Source organism: Cibotium barometz, chromosome 57 (genome assembly GCF_041138505.1).
Source record: "Cibotium barometz isolate CiBa-2024 chromosome 57, ASM4113850v1, whole genome shotgun sequence".
NCBI classification, from domain to species: Eukaryota; Viridiplantae; Streptophyta; class Polypodiopsida; order Cyatheales; family Cibotiaceae; genus Cibotium; species Cibotium barometz.
The window spans coordinates 12,095,865-12,117,943 of NC_141102.1; the positions used below are offsets into that span (position 1 = coordinate 12,095,865).

The 22,079-nt window shown below is 42.5% G+C and overlaps 1 pseudogene across 1 annotated transcript; it reads left to right on the plus strand.

Moving 5' to 3' along the window:
- Positions 1-2,191: 2,191 nt before the first annotated feature.
- Positions 2,192-14,664, plus strand: LOC147606432 (putative prolyl 4-hydroxylase 4; annotated as a pseudogene). The gene is made up of 8 exons (XR_015264927.1): positions 2,192-2,392; positions 2,470-2,556; positions 2,641-2,698; positions 3,018-3,122; positions 8,991-9,048; positions 13,542-13,717; positions 13,877-13,937; positions 14,018-14,664. The product of XR_015264927.1 is annotated as a putative prolyl 4-hydroxylase 4 (transcript).
- Positions 14,665-22,079: the final 7,415 nt, after the last annotated feature.

The window sequence follows — 22,079 nt, forward strand, 5'->3', positions numbered from 1 at the left end:
ACTAGCAAACCAACCCAACTAGTGCCATGGTCATTAATGTCCACAACACTAGTTGAGCTCGATATCTCAACATTGCGCTCACAACATGTAAACCACTACTAGTGGACCAATCCAACCAGTGGCATAAGTGAGGAAGCTATCACCTAGGCGGGTCATCAATGTCCACTACACTAGTTGAGCTCAATATCTCAACATTGCACTCACTTATCATTTTTACCTCTCTCCCCTTGTTTTGATTTTTGAAAACGACATTCTTCTTTGTTCCTCTTGCTTCTTAATATATGTCGCTAATACGAATAGCTCAATCTCTTCCACATGATAAATTGAAAACGGCATTCTTCTTTGCTCCTCTTGCTTCTTAATATATATTGCTACTACGAACACACATGATAAATTGACATCACAAAGATAGCAAATATGGATAACTCACATGTATAAGATGATAAAAGTGTAACCTCTAATGGGAATTTCAAGGTTTAGGATAGGAATGTATGCCATTGGCTTTTTGGAACATGTCTTCGCGGTGTTCTTCTAGTTTTCTTGTTTGTAATGGATAATTCTTTTAAGCATTTGAGTCAAATGTGAAAATTTAGGGAGGTCCAAATTTGTAGACATAAAAGTATGTGCCCACAACCCTAGATAGTCTTGTGATTTACTACAATTACACAACCTTACACATTGCTTCTTAAGGCTAATGCAATGTTAAGTACCATTTTTATTTGAAGTGAAAAGCCAACAAGGGGGCCATATTGTGGGGGGGATTTCAAGCATATTTAGAGATTCTAGGAAGGGTAAAGAGCCTCATATGAGAAGAAGGATGTTGGGCTTCATGATTAGCTTGGCTTGAAAATGAATGACACACTCCACTCTCAACCATTGGAGACTACCAAAAATGCACCAATGTAGTGTGTGTTACATGGAATTTCAACACAATTCTTAGCTCATACAATTTCTACACAAGGAGATAATTCTTAGCTCATATAAATTCTACCCAAGGAGACAATTCTTAGCTCGTATAAATTCTACCCATGTAGATAATTCTTAGCTCATACAAATTCTATCCATGGAGATAATTCTTAGCTTGTATAAATTTTAACCAAGGAGATAATTTTAAGGAAAAAAAAGTATGATATAATACATTATAAAAGAATCAAGGCCAAATCGAGGAGAAAATATCTATTGGATGTGTGAATAAGAATGTTGGCCACCCACATACATTTGTCAACATAGATTAAAGCCACATAGTTTGTCGATTATGTCTATCCGCCGATTGTTATGAGTAAGCTACTTTCATTTATTTTGAAATTAACATGTAGGAGGAGGTAGTTTAATTTACATGGATATGTTGGGAAGCATGCTTAAGTAAGCTTCTTTTCAAATTCACATGTAATAGGTAGTTTAATTTACATAGATACGTTGGGAAGCATGCCTAAGTAAACTTCTTTTGAAATTAACATGTAGTAGGTAGTTTAATTTACATAGATATGTTGGGTTGTGTCCCTGTTGTGTCCTCTCTTTCCTTTATTATTGTTAGGTTCTTCCACTCACAATTTTTACGTGGATATGTTGGGTTGTTCTCTCTTTCCTTTATTATTATTGGGTTCTTCCACTTACAATTTATGTTGTATAGAGATGTTAGGTTGTCCTTGTTACATATCGATGCTTCACCGTCAGATTGTATTCATAGCCTAGGCACATGGCTAGCTCATGTTTGTATAACCCCCATTTATGAGGAGTAGCTATGGTTGAGAAGCCCGGGCATCTGCCGACATCCATGTATTCACCTGACATCCATAGGCACATGGCTAGCTCATGTTTGTATAACCCCCATTTATGAGGAGTAGCTATGGTTGAGGAGCCCGGGCATCTGCCGCCGACATCCATGTATTCACATGACGTCCATGTATTTACACGAGAAAGGTGGACCACTCTAGTCATTATTACTGGCTAGACCACTCTAGTCTCTTTGACGTATTCGAAAAATGTAAAATTATTATTCTTGTTCCACTCCACAGTGTTAGAAAAAACGTAAAATTATTTGAGAAATGTAAAATTATTATTCTCTAGACCAGTGCACAGTGTTAGAAAAAAAACTGTTCTATTTTTCATGACTTAGATTTATAAAAACTTATTGAAATTTGTCTTGCCTTGAAAGTTTTGAAAAAGAGAGAGAGGAAAAATTGGTTGATAAAATGGTTTTTTAGATTGGGTTGCATTCTACCCAGAGTTAATTAATCAAACCCAAAATGGGTGATTTAAAATAACAAAACAGGCTGCTAACTCGCAAAGCAGCCATGGCGACATGTCTGTGGATATCATTTCTCTTGATGAGCTTTCCAACAACACTCCTGGCCAGAGCCGATGACTTCCCTGGTTGGATGGGCGAGAGGAGGTACACGATTTTTCTCTGGGTTTTCTATTCTGGGTCTTAGCTTTTTCTCTAATTTTACTCCAAATTCCATATTTCAGAATAGAGATGAAAACCTCAAAGCAAGACGTAGCCTCCTCCTTCACCGTCGATCCCACCAAGGTCATCAGCCTTTCATGGAAACCTAGGTAAAGCACAACTATTTTCTACTGTTTCTTTTCAATAAAACAACTCATTGTTAAATCCCCCTCCTCTCTGTGTGCTGATTACAGAGCTTTCCTTTACAAGGGGTTCTTAACAGAAGAAGAATGTGATCACTTGATTTCCCTGGTAAGATCAGAGTACTATGCTTTTTCAACCTTTCTTTTGGGGCATTTTAAAATCCAAGAAATGTTTCTTTTTTTTGGGGGGGGGGGGGGAAGGTGTTAATTTCCTTTTTTCTTCTTAGTAAGATTGTCATCAAATATCTGTAGTTCAAACGTTTTTTTAACTTCATTGGGAGTATTAATTTTGTGATCTGGTTTTTCCTTTTTATTTTATTTTTACTGCATTAGGAGTATATCTGATTTTTCCTTTTAATTATATTTTTAATGCATTGGGAGTATTACTTTTGTGATCTGGTTTTTCCTTTCCCCCCCCCCCCCCCCAGGCTAAAAGTGGTCTACAGAAATCTGCAGTGGTTGATAATGACTCTGGAAAGCCTATCTTAAGTCAAGTCCGAACCAGTTCAGGCATGTTTATTGATAAAGATAAGGTAATCTTTAATCCACTGGTGTAGATCTTTCAAAGTCATCACTCATGTGTGCACTCGCACATATTAGTGTGCATATACACACTGACTGCCATCCCCCATCCCCCCCCCCCACCCCCCCCCCCCCCCCCCCCCCCCAAAAAAAAAAACGCGGTCCCTGTCATGCCCCCCCTTCTTGAGTAAATCCTCCTGAAGTCATGATATCGGTTGTACCGGCCTGGAGGTGGTTTATACACACTAAACATTTTCATGCTGTGTTCAGGATCTGAACTTCAATATATAGTACATGCTTGATCAATACCGGGGTCATGCTTAATTATTGGGGGTAAGGCTAGGTTGAAGCATAAGTGGGGCATCGGTTTGCAAAAGTGAAAGCTTTACAAGCACTGAGGCACTGCATAGCTTTCAGCCTCACATTATTATAAAGGCTTCTCTCGCAACTCATCTCTGCACGGTTCAAGAAAGACACATTACTCAAACATTTGTTTCAGGCAGTGAAAGGGATCTAGTGTGACAGATGAATATGAGTCCTGGTAGGAATAGTTGCAGCCTTGTCTGAATGGTGGAACCCTTTCACACTATAGATAAGCACAGGCTTTGGAGGTCCCTAACTATTAGCAATGCTGTGTTGTCACCATTGATGACGGGGTCATAGTTATGCATGAATCGGATTCCAAAATGGTGTACTATCTCGGACTTCTCTCTCTTTCATTTGTGCATTTAAACTCAGGAACAAGTCAGCCAGGGATCCATTGTAGAGGGTCATGGTCAGGTGTACATGTCCCACACATGAAGTAAGTGCATGCTGTGCACATGAAGGCAGTTCATGTCCCCATCTGTGTAACCCTTTGGAACGATGTAGAGGTTTACCGAGAATTTATTAGGCTTCCAGCCGGATGCACGGGCACTAGTCTAGGTCAGGAGATAGGCTTTGTAGAATTCTGCCTCATGGACAGCCATGTGGGGGCTTGTCAAGAGCCACCAAAGAGCCAAGGGGTATTTGGGCTAGCCATAGGCCAAGCCCTAGGCCATAGGACAGCTTTACAAAGGCTCATTGGACCATGTCAGCCAGCAGCAAGGGCTGCTCAATCTCACATGTGTGAAGCAAAAGCACTAAATGCTGAATTTACCTAGCGAGCAGGCCGACAACAATAGAGTGAACCGACTTGCATGTGGGGTAGCCTATATACGCAACGAGTGCAAACTGATTAGGGTTAATCTCTGTTTGCTTAGCGTCAGTTCCGCATCCATGTTACAGATGTGTGGTATTCCTTGCTAATCCAGAAGCCGTCTCTAGGCGACTTGCATAGGGGTAGGAGTAAATAAGTACTGTAGCAGCTTAGTTTTGGGGTTGGGACTATTTGTTTTTGATATGGAGATGCTGCTGAAACTTCCTCGTAAAGTCTCGCTACCAAAGCAATAGGGGCTTGCCCCATGTGAATGTTGGGGTAAAGGCATTATGCCCACCCTTATAGTGTGTACAAGCCCATAAGTTATAGTACATAGTACACTTAGTACTTTTAATGTACTAAGTGCACTATGTGTACTAGTGCAATATACATGTGTGATAGGGGAGTCACACACTCACACTTGGTGAGTTGACTTATCCCCACAACTCTCTCTCTCTCTCTCTCCCTTGTTTCTCTGTGTATGTCTCCCACATGAACTCTAACCCTAATTAAATCTCCCATTCAACTGGTATCAGAGCTGAGGCAAACAGAACTGCAGAGACTTGCTGAGCACAGCCTTCGAATCTCTCTGCTGCAGTAGATTTCGTTTCACACAGCCTTCGAATCTCTGTGCAGTAGCTTTCGTTTCAAATGGTGCGGTGAACGTGGAGTTCCGGTGTGCAGGCAAGGCGCAAGAGCTCCGTCGGTCGACAGCATAGGATGGCTGGTAGCGATAAGGAGCGTAAGCACTGTAGTAACCTGCAGAAGCTGGGGTAGCGAGGAGGCCAGCGCGCACAACTGGTATCACTTCGCCGCCTCTGCCTGGCTGTTGGCTACCTGCGCTAGGCAGCCTGGGCTTCGCTGGTCCACAAGGCGTAAGGCTGCAACGCATTGGGCGCAGAGGAGGCCTGCGCGAGAAGAAGGCGAAGAGCTGGACTTTGGCGTGAGCAAAGCACAGGGCAGAGCTGCATCGCTTTATCTACAGTAGCGCTTGCAGCAAACGAGTCGGGCGTCGAGAAAGCAACGAGCGGCGCATCAGCAGCACGACCATCTGCTCTCTTTTTTGGCGTCACAAAGACCCCACGCCTGCGACCAGCCCAAGCCCGACTACAAAGGTCTGCACAGATTTTAGCAGCATCAGCAAACCCCCCTTTCCTGCAACAAAAAAAATAAAAATAAAAAAATTACCTGAGGTATTTGCTTCAATTTTTTGGAATTTGCATGTCCAATTTGCAATTGAGCAGGTACAATCATCAATTGAGCAGGTCAGGTGCCGAATTGCTCAATTTTTGAGCAAAATTTGCAAAATTGGGTGACATTGGTCACAATCAGGATCAATTTGCAGGAAATTGGATGTCAAAATTTGGGGCTTTTGATGTATTTGTGCAATTGGGCATTCATACATGCTGTATGATGTGAGAAATCGCACATTCGGGCAAAATTGCAGCAAATTGCAGTGCAAATCAAGGGGCTTTTGTGCCGATTGGGTTGATTTGCTTGCAGGCACTCGCATTTGATGCTTTGGGCAATGTGTTGATGCCTGACAAGCACTCAATGTGCCTGTAAATCAAGGGGCTTTCATGTATTGGATGTATATGTGGCTAGGGGGAAGCACTGTGAAGACTCTGGATGCCTTCATGTGCGTCAATGTACCATGTATGATGAGCATTGTATATATGGCAGGCAACTCCAGTGCCCCCACAAGAAAGCTCTTGGACAGAAAGATGCTCAGTTAGAGCTTGTGCATACAGATGTATGTGAGATGCCTCAGCTTTCTTTGGGAGGGGCAAAATACGTTGTGTCTTTTAGTGATGATGCCACACGTAAGGTGTGGGTTTATCGGTTTACAGGCTCAAAGTTGCACCAGATGCAAAGCCAAGATACAAAGCCAGGTTAGTGGCTAAGGGCTTCAAGCAGGAATATGGTGTGGACTTTGATGAGATCTTCTCTCCAGTGGTCAAAATGACCACACTTAGAGCTGTATTAGCTTTGGTTGCTCATGATGATCTGGATTTGATTCAGATGGATGTGAAGACTGCTTTTCTTCACAGTGATCTCCATGAGGAGATATATATGCAACAGCCAGAGGGTTATGCAGTGAGTGGAAAGGAGAAGCTTGTATGCAAGCTGAAAAAGAGTCTTTATGGGCTCAAACAGGCACCAAGAGAATGGTATCATAAATTTGATCATTCATGAAATCCCAGAAATTCAGAAGTGACATAGATCACTGCTTATACACCAAGAAAGCTTTGGATGGCAGTCTATTGATCCTCATCTTGTATGTTGATGATATGTTGATTGTCGGGAAATCTCGTAAGGAGATGGATGCCTTGAAGAAGAGGCTGCATCAAACCTTTGATATGAAGGATTTGGGTAATGCAAATCACATTTTGGGTATGCGGATACTTCGGGACAGAAATCAGCATGTGTTGTATTTGTCTCAGAAGGAATACATTGGCAAAGTTTTGCAGAGGTTCAATATGGACGGGGGGAAGAAGACTAGTACTCCTTTGCCTCCATATGTGAAACTCAGTGCTATGGACAGCCCACAGTCGGATAGAGACAGGGCTGATATGGCCAAGGTTCCGTATGCTTCAGCTTGTGGCAGTCTCATGTATGCCATGGTTGCTACTAGGCCGGACATTGCATTTACAGTGGGAGTAGTTTCTAGATACATGGCTAAACCTGGCAAGAAGCATTGGGAAGCAGTGAAAGGTGTCATGAGATACCTGAAGGGCACACAGGATATGTGCATTTGTTTTGGCAAACAGGATGCATTAGTGCATGGTTACACGGATTCGGATTATGCCGGTCATCCAGATAACCGGAAGTCTACTACCGGTTATGTATTTACATTCACAGGAGGTGCTGTGTCATGGATATCCAGGATGCAGAAGCGCACAGCCTTATCTACTACAGAGGCCGAGTATATTGCAGCCACAGAGGCTTGCAAGGAGGCATTATGGCTATCTCGGTTAGTGGTTGATTTGGGTTATACAGGGGATATTCCATTGTTGCATTGTGACAGTCAGAGTGCCATCCAGTTGGCAAAGAACCCTGTCTTTCATGCAAAGACGAAGCATGTGGATGTGAAGTATCACTTCATCAGAGAGGTGATAGAGAACAAGCAAATTCAGCTTGTTAAGATTCATACGGATGACAACCCGGCTGATCTGTTGACAAAAAGTTTGCCTCTGGAGCGGTTTGCTCATTGCAGACACTTGATGGGCATTGGATGAGGCCAGTTTCAGCCTTGATATGGCCTTGTATATTATCATTGTACATGCTGATTTTTTCTTTTCCTTCATTTAAGGGCACTTTGCCTTTAAGTGGGAGGTTGTTGGGGTAAAGGCATTATGCCCACCCTTATAGTGTGTACAAGCCCATAAGTTATAGTACATAGTACACTTAGTACTTTTAATGTACTAAGTGCACTATGTGTACTAGTGCAATATACATGTGTGATAGGGGAGTCACACACTCACACTTGGTGAGTTGACTTATCCCCACAACTCTCTCTCTCTCTCTCTCTCTCCCCCCCTTGTTTCTCTGTGTATGTCTCCCACACGAACTCTAACCCTAATTAAATCTCCCATTCAGTGAAGAGCTAGAAGGCCCACCCCGACCACAAGCTCAAGGACCTGCAGCAGCCTGCAGCATGGTAACCGCAAGGTGGTTGGACAAGCCCCAAGGAGCTCAAGTGATGGTGGTACATCAAGGATCCTGTGAGGAGTCCATGAAGACCAGGTGGCCTAGTTGAAGCCTGCAGGTGCTAACTGCACGGGAGGGAGGACCTCCAAGCCTCTCTCTCTCTCTGTCTTTCTCTCTCCCCCTTAGCTTATGAGAAGAATGGCCTCATTTTTGCCCTATTGGGGGACAAAAGCGTTCTTGTATGTGGGATTTCTCCATTCCCTACAGGAGGACACCTGGTGTCTTGCTCTTCATTGCAAGGAATTAGTTCTTCTTGTGGCTTGTAATCGCAGTCTTTTGTATTTCCGAAGTGAATCTGTGAGCCCTTTCTCTTAAGCTTTTGGAGGTGAAATTATATGCGATTAGTGTGCATGCTTTCAAGAATATTCTGGCTCAGTTTTGCATGTAAAAATCAGAGTTTCGGGACGCTTAAGGGAGGCCTTCCATGCATTGTAATAACAAAGTCACAAGAAGGTTGTCAAGTCTAACTGTAGGCCACTTTGGGCCATCCTTTTGGAATCTGACTCAGGGTTTGTACATGTACGTTGATGGTGAACTTGAGGGGTTTTCAGCTCTTGTGAAAGGATGCACCTCATAGAAAAGTCTCTCACAGTACCATGCTAATTTTCTCTATGACAACCCTTATTAAACTCCTACTTGTACAGTTTCAATTAAATTTTTTTATTGCCTCAACCATATTGTCAAGGAACTTGTTTTTGTGTTCAAGTAGAGCAATAATAATAACTCCCAACTTTCACACCCAAAAAAAAAGATCGAAAACAAATGGCCTAAGCATTAGTGTCAATGTAAACAATTGATTAATCTCTACAGGGCACCGCTACTTACAAGCAAGTTCAAAAATAAAACTGGTAAAACAAACATTGCTTCTCCTACTTTTAGCGCAAGTGGGAGCCATGTAGCATAGGTATGCATGCAGGTTGATGCACTTTGTTTGTTTCTATCATTATTTTGGTTTATAGATGGTGAAGTGTGATATTAGTTTACTGTGTAGGACGAGGTTGTCTCAAGGATCGAAAATAAGATAGCAGTTTGGACCTTCCTGGGAAAAGGTATGGAATTTCATTGTCCTGACAAAGGGATTTACTATGTTTGCTAAATTTGTTGGATCATATATGGGTTGATTGTGCAAGTTGGTAGTTTTTTGACCGGCCTTTGTTAAAGGTAGGTCTAAGTTATCCATGTTTTTTGTGGGCTAATACTGCTGCTGAAAAAACTTCAAAAATTTAAATTTTTCTCTCTCTCTCTCTCTCTCTCTCTCTCACACACACACACACACACACACACACACACACACACACCAGCTCCAGCTCCAGATCCCACCACACTACTAGAGAGAGACCCAATGGGTCTATGAGATTAACAGTGATACAAGAGTTCCATGTGGTATTGGGACATGGAAAAGACTAAGACAACCCAAAAAAAAAACTCATACAAAAAGATAGACTAGTTGTATATCTCATCATCATCATCAGCATGAAGCACTATGGTGAGCATGTTAGTACATGTGAAAATTCATGTGGAGGTCTTGGTACCTAAAAGGAGGGCTCATGCGGGTGCCATCATCATCCTCATCCATCCAGAATATCTAGCACATGTGAGTCTGTGACTGCCGAAAGACTCGCCAAGTCCACCGTCAATTGGGGGGTTGGGTGGGTGGGTGAGTATTTCTATATCGCTGGAGAATCTCCCAATCTCGAGCTGCATGTGGAAAGCTGTCGTGGACCTATCGTTTGTGGACGTCGAGTGCGCTGCCCTAGCTGGTGGGCACAGTCTAGGGTGACTCCATTGGGTCGAGGGAGGACTGTCAGAATCGATCCAGCGGAAGTTTGAATACACGTAGAGAGAGAAGTTGACGCAGAGAGAGAGAGAGAGAAAAATTGACGAACAACGCTTGACCTTGATTAGCAATGAATAGATGATTAGATACAATAGTGGGCATGGGTATATATACCCTCAAAATGGAAATGGCCGACTTAGTTAGTTACGACTTTATTTCCACATGAGATACTCACTTTAACACCCTCTCTGTAGCTCATAGTGGACATAGATGAAGAAACCAAGTTGATGTAGATGCAACCATGGACACCTCAGTACCGGCCGGATACCGAATACACCTCGGAAAATGCACCAAACAACATGTCTCCTCAAGAAAATGCCATCTTGAGCTTTAGCTGCCACATAGAATAATGAATTGCAGACAACTCCACATCCATGATCCCCCATTCGTTGAACTGAGAACACATCACGTCCAAAAATCTCTGAATGCTTGAACTGTCAGACACGACGCCCAAAATTCTGCTACACAATGAACAAGGAACTCATCCCATCCATAGTCTACTACCAATGAACTACGAACACATCACGTCCATAGATTTGTCAAGCTGTTCCATGCCAGATGCATGTGCCTTGAACTCCGACACACGGGTCCAAATCACCAAAACGGGAGCACAGACTGCCCCTCTCTGCCACTCACATGCCTCTCTCTGGCTGAAGCACGTGGTAGCATCCATCCACCAAGCTAGAATGCTGGAGCATGTGCCAGTGAAGTCCGCGCCACACCGGCAGACACCGTAGCATCCCTCTTAGAATCACTGTCCCTGTCATCCTCGTCAGCTTTGCCTTTGCCTTTGTCATTTGTCAAGCCTTGAGCTTTAGCTTTGGATGTGCAATCCCGAGCCAAATGCCCTCGCTTTCCGCACTTATAACAACGGCTCCTAGACTTCTTATTGGATTCCGATGCAGCATGTGCCGATTCTACATCCTTCGGAACCCGAATCTTGCCTTGGGAAATGAGCACTGCTTCCTCCTCAATGAGAAAAGAGCTGAGATCATCAAATTCCAGCTTTTCCTTCGTGACTTGTAAGCGTAATGCCCTCGAGACCATCTCGTACTCCTCAGGCAACTTCGTAAGAACCAAGGCAGCTAACTGGGTACTAGTTAATGCACTATTCATAGCCGATAACTGATCATGGATAACCTTTGCCTTCATTAGAAGTGACTGCATAGAGGTCCCGGTTTCAAACTTGATGGAAAACAACTGGCCGAGAAGGGTTACTGCTCGCATTGTTGAGTCTCGATCAAACATTCCTGCAAGCTTTGACCACATTTCCTTGGCAGTCTTTAAAGTCTGAATGGCAGGGGAAATTTCCTTGGTGAGAGATTCTGCAATCGCCGACATCGCCTTCGCATTGTGGGCATCCCAATCCACAAGAGATTTGAGAAACTCCTCCTCCTGAAGACGTGTGAACCGATTGCTATCCCTTCGGGGACGTTCCTCCGAGCCATCAACAATGTCCCATAAGCCTTTTCTGCTAAACCACAGCCTCATGATCAAATTCCAATGCGCATAGTTGTCGCCATTCAGTTTGTCGTCCTTGCTCGAACACGGGAGTCCCATCTCGAAAACTCCGTCCACCTCTTCTGAGTCGACCCGGTCTGCCTGCTCCAAAGTTTGCCAAGCACAGAGAGCAGTAGCGTTTTAAGAAACGCTGGGCAGGGCGTGCTCCGATCACAATCGAGCCAAGAGGCAGTTGTCCAGCTCAGCGCTGGGTATGGTAATGTCCCCGAAAACGTAACATCTGCAGTCCCCGCCAAGAAAAAAAACACTCCTTGCTGCCTAGAAATCCCACCACCAGCCGACCACCATCCAGCCGCTTCAACCGGTCGCCAACACCTTCGCCTCAACCGGCCGCCAACACCTTCGCTATTGTGCTCTGCCACGCTGAAACGCTGCAGCAGCCACCTTCTCCAACTCCTCCGTGTGCCCAAGAATCAACGAGCACTCAGCTCTGATACCATGTCAGAATCGATCCAGCGGAAGTTTGAATACACGTAGAGAGAGAAGTTGACGCAGAGAGAGAGAGAGAGAAAAATTGACGAACAACGCTTGACCTTGATTAGCAATGAATAGATGATTAGATACAATAGTGGGCATGGGTATATATACCCTCAAAATGGAAATGGCCGACTTAGTTAGTTACGACTTTATTTCCACATGAGATACTCACTTTAACAAGGACATGGGGGTGGCTAGACCTTTGAGGTTGATATATGTGGGAAAAAGAGCAGTAGAACCAGAAGATGGAGCATAGGGTGCTGAAGTGGCCAGTGTGGGACAGTTTGCTGCACCCAGAAGATGTCGGCTGAATACAAGAGCTTATTGGCTGTACCAGATCATGGCGGCTGCAGCAGGCGCTTCAGGTTATGAAGAGGCGCAGCCCGACCAGGATTTATTGGGGCCCAAGCACCAGTCGGCTGGTCTGACAGCAGTTGGCCAGCTCCTCCATTATTCAAGAGCCTATAAATAGCATAAGATGCTCATTGTGTTAGTCATTCATTAATTTAGGGAATGGGTCCAAGTTAGGACTAGATTTTGGTGATGTTCACCCTTTTTACAAGGCAGCCTAGGGCTGTGGACTGAGTACCTTTTTGTACTATATGAATATACTGAATTTCCAGCATCTCTCTCTCTCTCTACTCCCCCTTCTGTCTGCGTTATGCATCAACATGTTCTCAGTGGTGTATAGGGCTGAAAGAAGACCCCCAGAGCTTCCGCGTGTTACATTGATATCAGAGCATCAGGCTCAGCAAAGCTAAACACTGATTCAGTCCCATATGATGGTGTACAGGTCCAAGGTACAGGAAAGTACACGGATACGAAGCCCAAGGCAAGGAACATAGAATCGGGAAGAGCTCCCAGGAGGTTTGTTGGTGGTGTTCCACAAAGCCAGAGGGGATGGCAGTCTTGTGAGCTAGATAGGTTCTCGGGCAACGGTCTCAATGGAGGATTATCCTCCAAGGGGTGATGTGAGAGTGCTAGACTTATTTCTCAGGAATGAAGACCAAGACAGTGTTCAGAGTCAGGGCAAGGATGGATTGGGGACTAGATGGAACAGATGCATAGATCTTATTAAGAGTCGGAGTGGTTTTGGAGACCGGGCCGGGATTCAGAGAAAAGGGTTGCTAGGGATGGATGGATGACAGAGGAACTGTGGGAAAAGATTGGGATGATGAGAGTCATCCAAGGAACAAGTTGGAATCCCGTCATCAAGTTTAGCAGAGGGGGATGTTGTGCATGACATGCTCATGTACCTTCTCAGGGCTAATCCAGAAGGGGCAACCAGAAAAAGAGCAGTAGAACCAGAAGATGGAGCATAGGGTGCTGAAGTGGTCAGTATGGGACAGTTTGCTGCACCCAGAAGATGTCTGCTGAAGACAAGAGCCTGTCGGCTATACCAGATCATGGCGGCTGCAGCAGGCGCTTCAGGTCATGGAGAGGCGCAGCCCGACCAGGATTTATTGGGGCCCAAGCACCAGTCGGCTGGTCCGACAGCAGTCGGCCAGCTCCTCCATTATTCAAGAGCCTATAAATAGCATAAGATGCTCATTGTGTTAGTCATTCATTCCTTTAGGGAATGGGTCTGAGATGAATTTTCATTTTAAATCTTCATTACAATGAAATAAGATTCAAATCTTTCTTAATATTTATACCTTTCAAAATCGAAAGCAAGCCTATTGAGAATGCTTCTTTTATTTGAGTTAGAAAACGGAGAGCGGATTCAAATTCTGAAGTACGAGAAAGGGGAGAAGTACGAACCGCACTATGATTACTTTCAAGACAAAATCAACCAAGTTCAGGGTGGTCACCGAGTTGCCACGGTACTCATGTATCTCACTGATGTTGTCAAAGGAGGTGAAACCGTGTTCCCAGAAGCTAAGGTAGGAATTCATACTATTCTACAGTTAATTTTATGTATAAAAGATAATGGAAGGGCACTACCGGCACGAAAGTGACCCAAAATAGCTCTAATGTAGAGGCTTTGATTGATGTGAAAGGAACAGACAGCTCACTGACAGTGCTGGTAATGTAATGTACAGAGAGATCGGCACTTTGTCAACGATGAGACATTGTCAGATTGTGCTAAGAAAGGCCTTGCAGGTTATTTTCGTGTTTAAATTGAATTAGCATTAGCCGAGTGATTGTGAATGGGGATACTGACTGGTCTGTGGCTAGTGCAGTGAAACCAAGAAGAGGGGATGCACTCCTCTTTTTTCAGTCTATACCCAACTGCCATACCTGATTCAAGCAGTCTCCATGCTGGCTGTCCGGTCATTGAAGGGGAGAAATGGTCTGCAACAAAGTGGATACATGTGCAGTCATTTGATGTACCGAGGAAAGATATGGGGGATTGCAGAGATGAGAATGAGAGTTGTGGTGAATGGGCAGCATATGGGGAATGCCAAAAGAATGCTGTTTATATGATTGGTACCCCGGAGCAACCTGGATCCTGTAGAAGAAGTTGCAGAGTGTGTTGAACAGTGCGGGGATGACACCTCCTGTATGAAGCATTCAGTTACAGATTTTTGAGTCTTTGGCTGTGAATCTTGGTTCTGTTACAGGTCAAGGGATCCGACCTCATATATCATTTTTTTTTCCAAACAAAATGTTATCATAGAAGCTTTGAGAAAAGATGTTAATGAGATACATAAAAGATGTTTGACTAATTATACCGTTTTACTGCAACAAAGATGCTGTTTGTACAAGACAGAGGTTTACTCACCTCACCCTCACCCTCACCCTCACCCTCACCGTCGAACAGGAAAAGGGGTTGTGTACGTAAAGCCCCTTATTATGTTGTTTACATCAATGTATTCTTGTTCAAATACTTAGGGGCTTCATAATTGTGGAGGCTCTGCCAGTCTGATACTCTCCAACTGTATTAGGCAGGGGGAGGCTTTGCCAGTCTGATACTCTCCATATTGCTAATGTATTAGGCAGGGGGTAAGGGGTGCTTTTCATGACTTCATAGAATGATCAGCAGATCACTAGGTGCTGGAAGGGTAAGAGATGCTTTCCATTAATCTGTAGGATGACCGGCAGATTACAAGGTGCTAGCTGCTGTAATGTTCAGGTGAAGAAGCTATCAAAGGGAGAGTTTGGAGATTAAAACAATGGCTATTTCTGTGATGGATGCATTTAGGGTTTGCTGAAAGTTTATTTGTTTGTTGAGTTTGTATATATGTAACTCATGCTTTTGTTTCTTCTAGTTAGAAATAATGAAATACAAAAATATCCAAGAAGCTTGATCACATCACCTGGAAAATATCAGATTGTGAACCCTTTAGTTGTTGCAATCATGTATACATAACGTGATACATATAAAAATTTTGCATTTGTAGATCATCTTTCTTTTATTTTCCATAATCAACATTAGATCACCAACCTCTTTATATAGTTGAAAACTTGAGAGGTTAGTGTGCTAACAAAATCGATCTTATTGTTGACAAGCCATTGGAAGTTTTTAATATGGAACTAAAATTGACATAGATTTGTTTTATGTAATGGTTCACCTTTACACCTTTTTACCGTGTACATACACAACCTCAATAAACCAAGTGCTAGGGCTTCTCAATTGTGGCCTTGTGGGGTGCACACCAGTATTGAACTACAAGTAGAAGAGGGAAATGTTTTAGAAGTTCTTGAGGAAGTCAAACCATGCTATATGAGGTTCATCCATCTTGTCCTTGAGAACCTAAAATTGATGTTGAACTATCTCATCAAATTCTTGCCACCTATGTCAAACATTATTAACTATAGGCACTCACTTGGGGAAGAAATTTATACCTTGGTCCTAGGTTTGCGTCTCATCCAATGTCAAGTACCATGGATGGTGATTAGATAGATATCTCTTAAAGTCCATCATTTTGAAGGGGGTGTGGTATCCACAACCCATTCTAACTAGCATACATCTTATCTTTTTTGGTAAAGAAATCTTTGTACTGTAGGCTAAAATATGAACGCTTCATACGGCCCTTGATCCCTTCATGCTAGACATCCACAAATTCATAGGTAGGCTACACTTCATACCTCACTACACATTCCAGGAATCTCTTTCTCCTCCCCCAATACATTCACTACTAACTGCCATCTCATTTATAACTTACCATGTTAAAGCTCCCCATAATGAAGCTTTTGCCTTGAAGGTATAGTAATGTCATCCATTACCACATCCCCTTTCTAACTGTTTCCACATTACTAGCATACACCTTGATGACTATATGCAACATGTTCAATTATAATGACATTCATTCTTCTTGATGGGTTAGATGCCACCACAACTCATCTTGATTATGGAAATAACCCCTAAGTATACACTTCTCCATACATGATTCTATAGCAAGTCCATTTCAATATATACATATGATATCTTTATTGATTGTAGTAGCTACAAAGTGCCAAAGAATTTATTCTTTTTAGGCTTCTAACTCTCCATTCAATAACCATGCTCTTGCAAAACCCAAAAGTGTTACACATAGTGGTATTTCACTCTCATTTTTTAGCATAGAAACTATTTGGTAAGTTAACATATTCTTGTAATGAGAGGGTTACATCTTTGTCCTTTTGTTTGAATGCTGAGGTATATTATATACCCATCATTACAACTAGAGGTGCCTCACTTGATGTGGGTAGCAAAAATTTCTAAATTATGAATTTGTAAAGGAGGTTTTGAGGAAAAAGAGGATTTCTCTTTTAAAAAAACATTCACACTTGGGTGGTTTGCTTTATAAAAGCCTATATATCATTTGCATTTAAATGTATTTTGAAAATATTTTAATGATGAGTTTTAAACTTACATTTTAAAAAAGTTGCATTAAAGCACACCTTATAGAAGTACAATTCTATAAATTTATCCAAAAAATGTGAATTAAAACAGCTATTTTTGTTGAACTCACGTGATACACTTACATAATTTTGAGTGAACCCCCCAAGTAGACACATCAATATTATGCCTAAAGTAATATGTTATAATCAAGGCGGCTTGATGCAAGACTAGAATGTCATTCCTACAATTAAAACCAGCAGGCTTGATTGATAGTAATGACATTCTAATTTTGCATTCATGGTAAGCACATTGGTTTTGATTGATAGGAATGCCATTCTACTTTTTCGTTTATGGTGAGCATGTTGGTTTTGAATGATAGGAATGCCATTCTACTTTTTCATTTATGGTGAGTATGTTGGTTTTGATTGATAGGAATGCCTCTAGTTTTACATTGAGCCTTGCATGGTAAGCATGCTGGTTTTACTTGATAGTAATTCATTAAGGCACTTGGGAAGGTTCTTTTGGAGCGGTTTATGTAAAGAACCATGTGAACATTTTCAACAAGGTACTTGGGAGGGTTCTTTCGAGCAACAACTTCATCAACTTAGCATAGTGGGTGGATGTTCAAGGCAAGAAGGGAGGGGGGGGGGGGGGGAAGGGTCAGGTAGGTTTATTTGAAATTAATGCTCCACCCTTGCCATGTTAACTATGCGGTACCAACTAGCTCATTGTTATAAGGACCACTTTATAAGGAGAAGATGTTTTGTGTATGAGTAGCATAGATTCCAAGAGATCCTAGTTTGGACATCGAGAGTGGTTATGACATGTCTTAGCTACTTTTAACATTATGCCAAATAGGCTACCTATAAGGAGTTGATATACCTATACCTTCCTTGGACACATTGTTCACTAGTTTTGGAGCTTGAAATGACCTTAAATGGGTTTGGAAGCTATAACAAGACCATACATCTCTTATTTTAGTCTATTATAATCCCAACCTAGCGACAATTGGGTCGAATTGGACTCAATGTAGAATGGTCAACTCTTCACACACAATCACTCCTTGGTAGTATATATAATAGCTTCCATCTTATTCCGTTTACCAATTTTGAGATCTACTTTAACTACTTTGAGTGCCTTGCTTTCACAATACAATATACCAATAATAATAATATTGATTCACATTTTTCTCCATCTCTTTCTTCCTAAATCTTATTCTTTTTGACTACTTTGAGATCTACTTTGACTACTTCGAGTGCCTTGCTTTCAGAATATAATATGCCAACAATGATAATATTGATTCACATTTTTCTCCATCTCTTTCTTCCTAAATATTATTCTCTAAGAAGGTCCTATTGTTTATGTTAATGCACAAGTTTCAATTTGTGTGTGTGTGTGGGGGGGGGGAGGGGGGGAGGGGGAGGGGGGGATATTATCTTTGTTAATGCACAAGTTGCAGTGTACGTGTGGGGGTCCTATTGTCTGTGTTAATGCACAGGTTGCAGTGTATGTGTGGGGGTCCTATTGTCCATGTTAATGCACACACACACACACACACAGACACACAGACACACAGACACACACACATGTTAACAATCCTAATATGAGATTGATCATGGTGATGGACACAAGATTAAGGTGGGTTATACCACACTAAAAACTTCAATGAGAGAGAGAGAAAGAGATTGCACACTCAACACAAGTTCTCTATTACATTCTCACAATGAACCATACAATGATATAGGCCTGCTAGCCTTGTCCCACTTTACACATCATCATCCATGTGGCACTCCCTTTTGCACTCTTTTGGTTAACACTCACACACCATACAATATCACATGTGGCATTCTTATCTTACTACAATATCTTGCACCTCTAGGGTGTGTTCCCACATACACACAACACCACGATTACATCTCTCAACACACCCTCTTAATTGAGGTGTTCCACAACTCACCCATCACCCATATAAATGTAGCATTGCACAACCGCAATCGCTACCTCTCAACATTCTCCCTCAATGATACATTGGAGTGTTAGCCAACGGACGTGTTTGTGCGTGTCTACCATCTTAGACACCGAGTCCATTTTGAGCCGACTCGCTCACAGTGGAACCATTGAGTTCAATTCGAACATAAATGTTTGGGTGAGAACTAATCCATGCGCATGCACCTTGCACGTGCATCGCTCATGCATACATCACGGCAACCATTTTGAGCTTCTCGGTGAGCTCGGGTAGGGCAACCCTCATACCAATGGGTGAATACACATCTCGTTTTGAGAATGCAGGCTCGGGTATGGTTGCCCTCATACCAATGGGTGAATACACATCTCGTTTTGAGCATGCAGGCTCGGGCACGGTTGCCCTCATATACATGGGTGAAATAAATACAATGCCTTTTGGCCGAAGTCGGCGGGAGCGAACCCTCGTACAAATATAAACATGGCTCCCAAAGTCACCCATGTATCTCAATAGGGCTAAATCCATCCTTTTGTGCCTCTAAAATTTGAGCTCATCAATTTGTGGATTGAATGACCACATTGCACTCATATCTTGCCATGTGAAAACCACTTTGCGACCCAAATCGATCACCAAATAACCATTCATGATGGTGTAGATCTCCTCCACACGATAAGGTTCACCTTATCTTGGTATGTGTGCGCTGCCACACCTGTGATTCTGTCAGGACCTCGTTATATGACGGCTATGACTGTTGTGCAACTCGCAGCTCTTGCATCTCTCCTTGTCGCCAAACTTGACAAGGGAAACCATGGTTTGCACTCCTCAACACAACTCTGCGTAGCAGGTAACACAACTACGACGGCCATGGCTTTGGCACAGATGACGATTAATTCCAATTCATGCTCTTACAGTGGCTAGCCAAACTCCCGCGTATGCTATTGCAGTGTTGTTGGCTTTATTGATGCTGCTCTAAGCAATGGCCTGCTGCCACCTCATGATTTCTCTCACAAAAGCTTCTCATGGTCATCTCAATACACCTCTAGTTTGCTGCATGTGTAGAGGCACACTATGCAGAGCTCCCACGCAGACTGCTTACCATTCGCTGCTTACATGTGCTTCTCTGCACACCGGATCTTTGATCGACCTTCTCTTTGTCCTCTTCGCCTTGTGCTCTGCGACCGTTCACCCAACTGCTCTGCGACCATTCACCTAGCTGAGCCTCTTTGCCATAGCCATAAGCTTGCATTTCTATGCCTGCATCTTTTCTTACGCAACTCTTTCTTTCTTCGCTGCTACCTTTGTTTTTCAAGGTTCCAATAGCCATCATTATGGCCATATCAAGCTCCCACGAGCTCTGGATCTCTGTGGTTAACTGTCAAAGCCTTTAATTCGCCTTCAAGAACGTTGTCCATGAGCCACACCCTTGTTGACGAGCTCCAAAATGAACAGCCCACACACTCTTGCCCCCATTGGACAAGCTTGCACCTTCACACTCTTTGCCACAAGCAAAGAACCATGGGATTCACAAATCCCAACATAGCAACCCTTCTCAACATGAGCAATATCTCATGCTTAACACCAATAACGAGGCAAAATCCACAACAAACCAACCTTTAATGTTGGAAAAGGCTGCAATTTATACCTTCCTTGATGATGAGGCAGCTTCCAAGACTTCATCTTTGCTGAAATCTCTATTTTCAGCTTCCATGGGCAGCACCATAATCTCCAAATCTCCATGAGCATAATCTCTCTCCAAATGCGATACTAATGACAATGAGTGCTAATTTTTTTCCATATTAAACTGAAAATAATGCTTAATCAAATAACCTCATAAACAAGAAAACTATACATAGACATTTACCCCATGACCAAGAGCCCACCCAAGCTCTGATACCATGTTAATAATCCTAATATGGGATTGATCATGGTTATACACAAGATTAAGCATAAGATTAAGGCGGGTTATACCACACAAAAAATTCCATGAGAGAGAGAGAGAGAGAGAGAGAGAGAGAGAGAGAGAGATTGCACACTCAACACAAGTTCTCTATTGCATTCTCATAATGAACCATACAATGATCTAGGCCTTCTAGCCTGATCCCACTTTACACATCATCATCCATGTGGCACTACCTTTTCCACTCTTTTGGTCAACACTCACACACCATACAATATCACACGTGGCATTCTTATCTTACCACTATATCTTGCACCTCTAGGGTGCGTTCCTGCATACACACAACACTGCGATTACATCTCTCAACACACACACACACACACACACACATGGTAGCTTTATGTTAAGTTGTAACCACTCATATTTTGGCTATAATATTGGTGGCCTTTACAATAATTCTATATTTGGGTCTGCTTGGCCGCTTTTGAAAACTGTGACCTCTCCTTGCCTTCCCTTTCTTCCTATTTTGCGGTATGGACGACCTCTGCTATGTGGATTTAGTGCTGCTGGGAACATGCATTTACATGGAAGGATCATATCTACTATGGCACATCTGCAAGCTATATATCTCTTGTATTTGGGTACTAGAACCTACCTTCTAAATGCTTACTGGTTTTATCAAAATATTGTTATTGAGGTTCACACTAAAGATACTTTGTGATGAGACTTTTCATCATGTACTTTCAAAACATGATTTATGTAACTCTAAAGTTGTTCCATAGGTCATGTAAACATATTATTTGAATCAAGGTGGTAGTGTTTTTCTAGTAGATGTTTGTATTGGGCTGTGGGTTACTATATTATGTTTAATACAAAGACACACACACACACACACACACACACACATGCATGCACGCATGCACGCATGCACACTGATGGATCCTAATTCCTCACTATTCATAGAACCTATTTTTTACATCACATACACAGCTTTTTACCTATCAATTCCTACCTATATGCACTCACTATAGAGCTTCTTTCACTATGGACACACTGTTTTGTGAAAACGTTTTTCTACACCTCTGAGCTAGTAGAAAATATGAGGGAAATTCTCTTATTTGTGAATTTTTTTAACACTATCTTATCTAATTGTGCTACCGGCCTAATTCCTTCTTGACTAGGTTTGGATAAGCCATTTTGGTTTTTGAACTAGCTGAAATTTAAGTTGAGGTAAACATTTCACGGAACATTGTTTGGGCTCCTAACTTGCTTCATCTTTGGGCCATTAGCCATTTTGGATTGTGGCTAGTGAGGATTGATGGGCGGCTAGCTAATAGCCTTTACACCAATTTCCTTTTCTAGCTCTACTCACCGATGCGGCGTGAGGTGATCTCTGCGTAAGCAATTTATGACTAGAGGTGGCATGTCTAGTGTCCACCTTCGGCTTGCATCATTGGCTATATAACTCTATTTGTGGGTGAGTTCTCAGACTCACTTAGTCTGCATGTGTTATTTCTTGCTTTCAATACCTATAACATGGTTATAGTGTTGGCCTTGACTAGGAGTGCTGCATCCCATGTACTTTTGTGCATATGTATTTTTCTCTCTCAAAGGGTC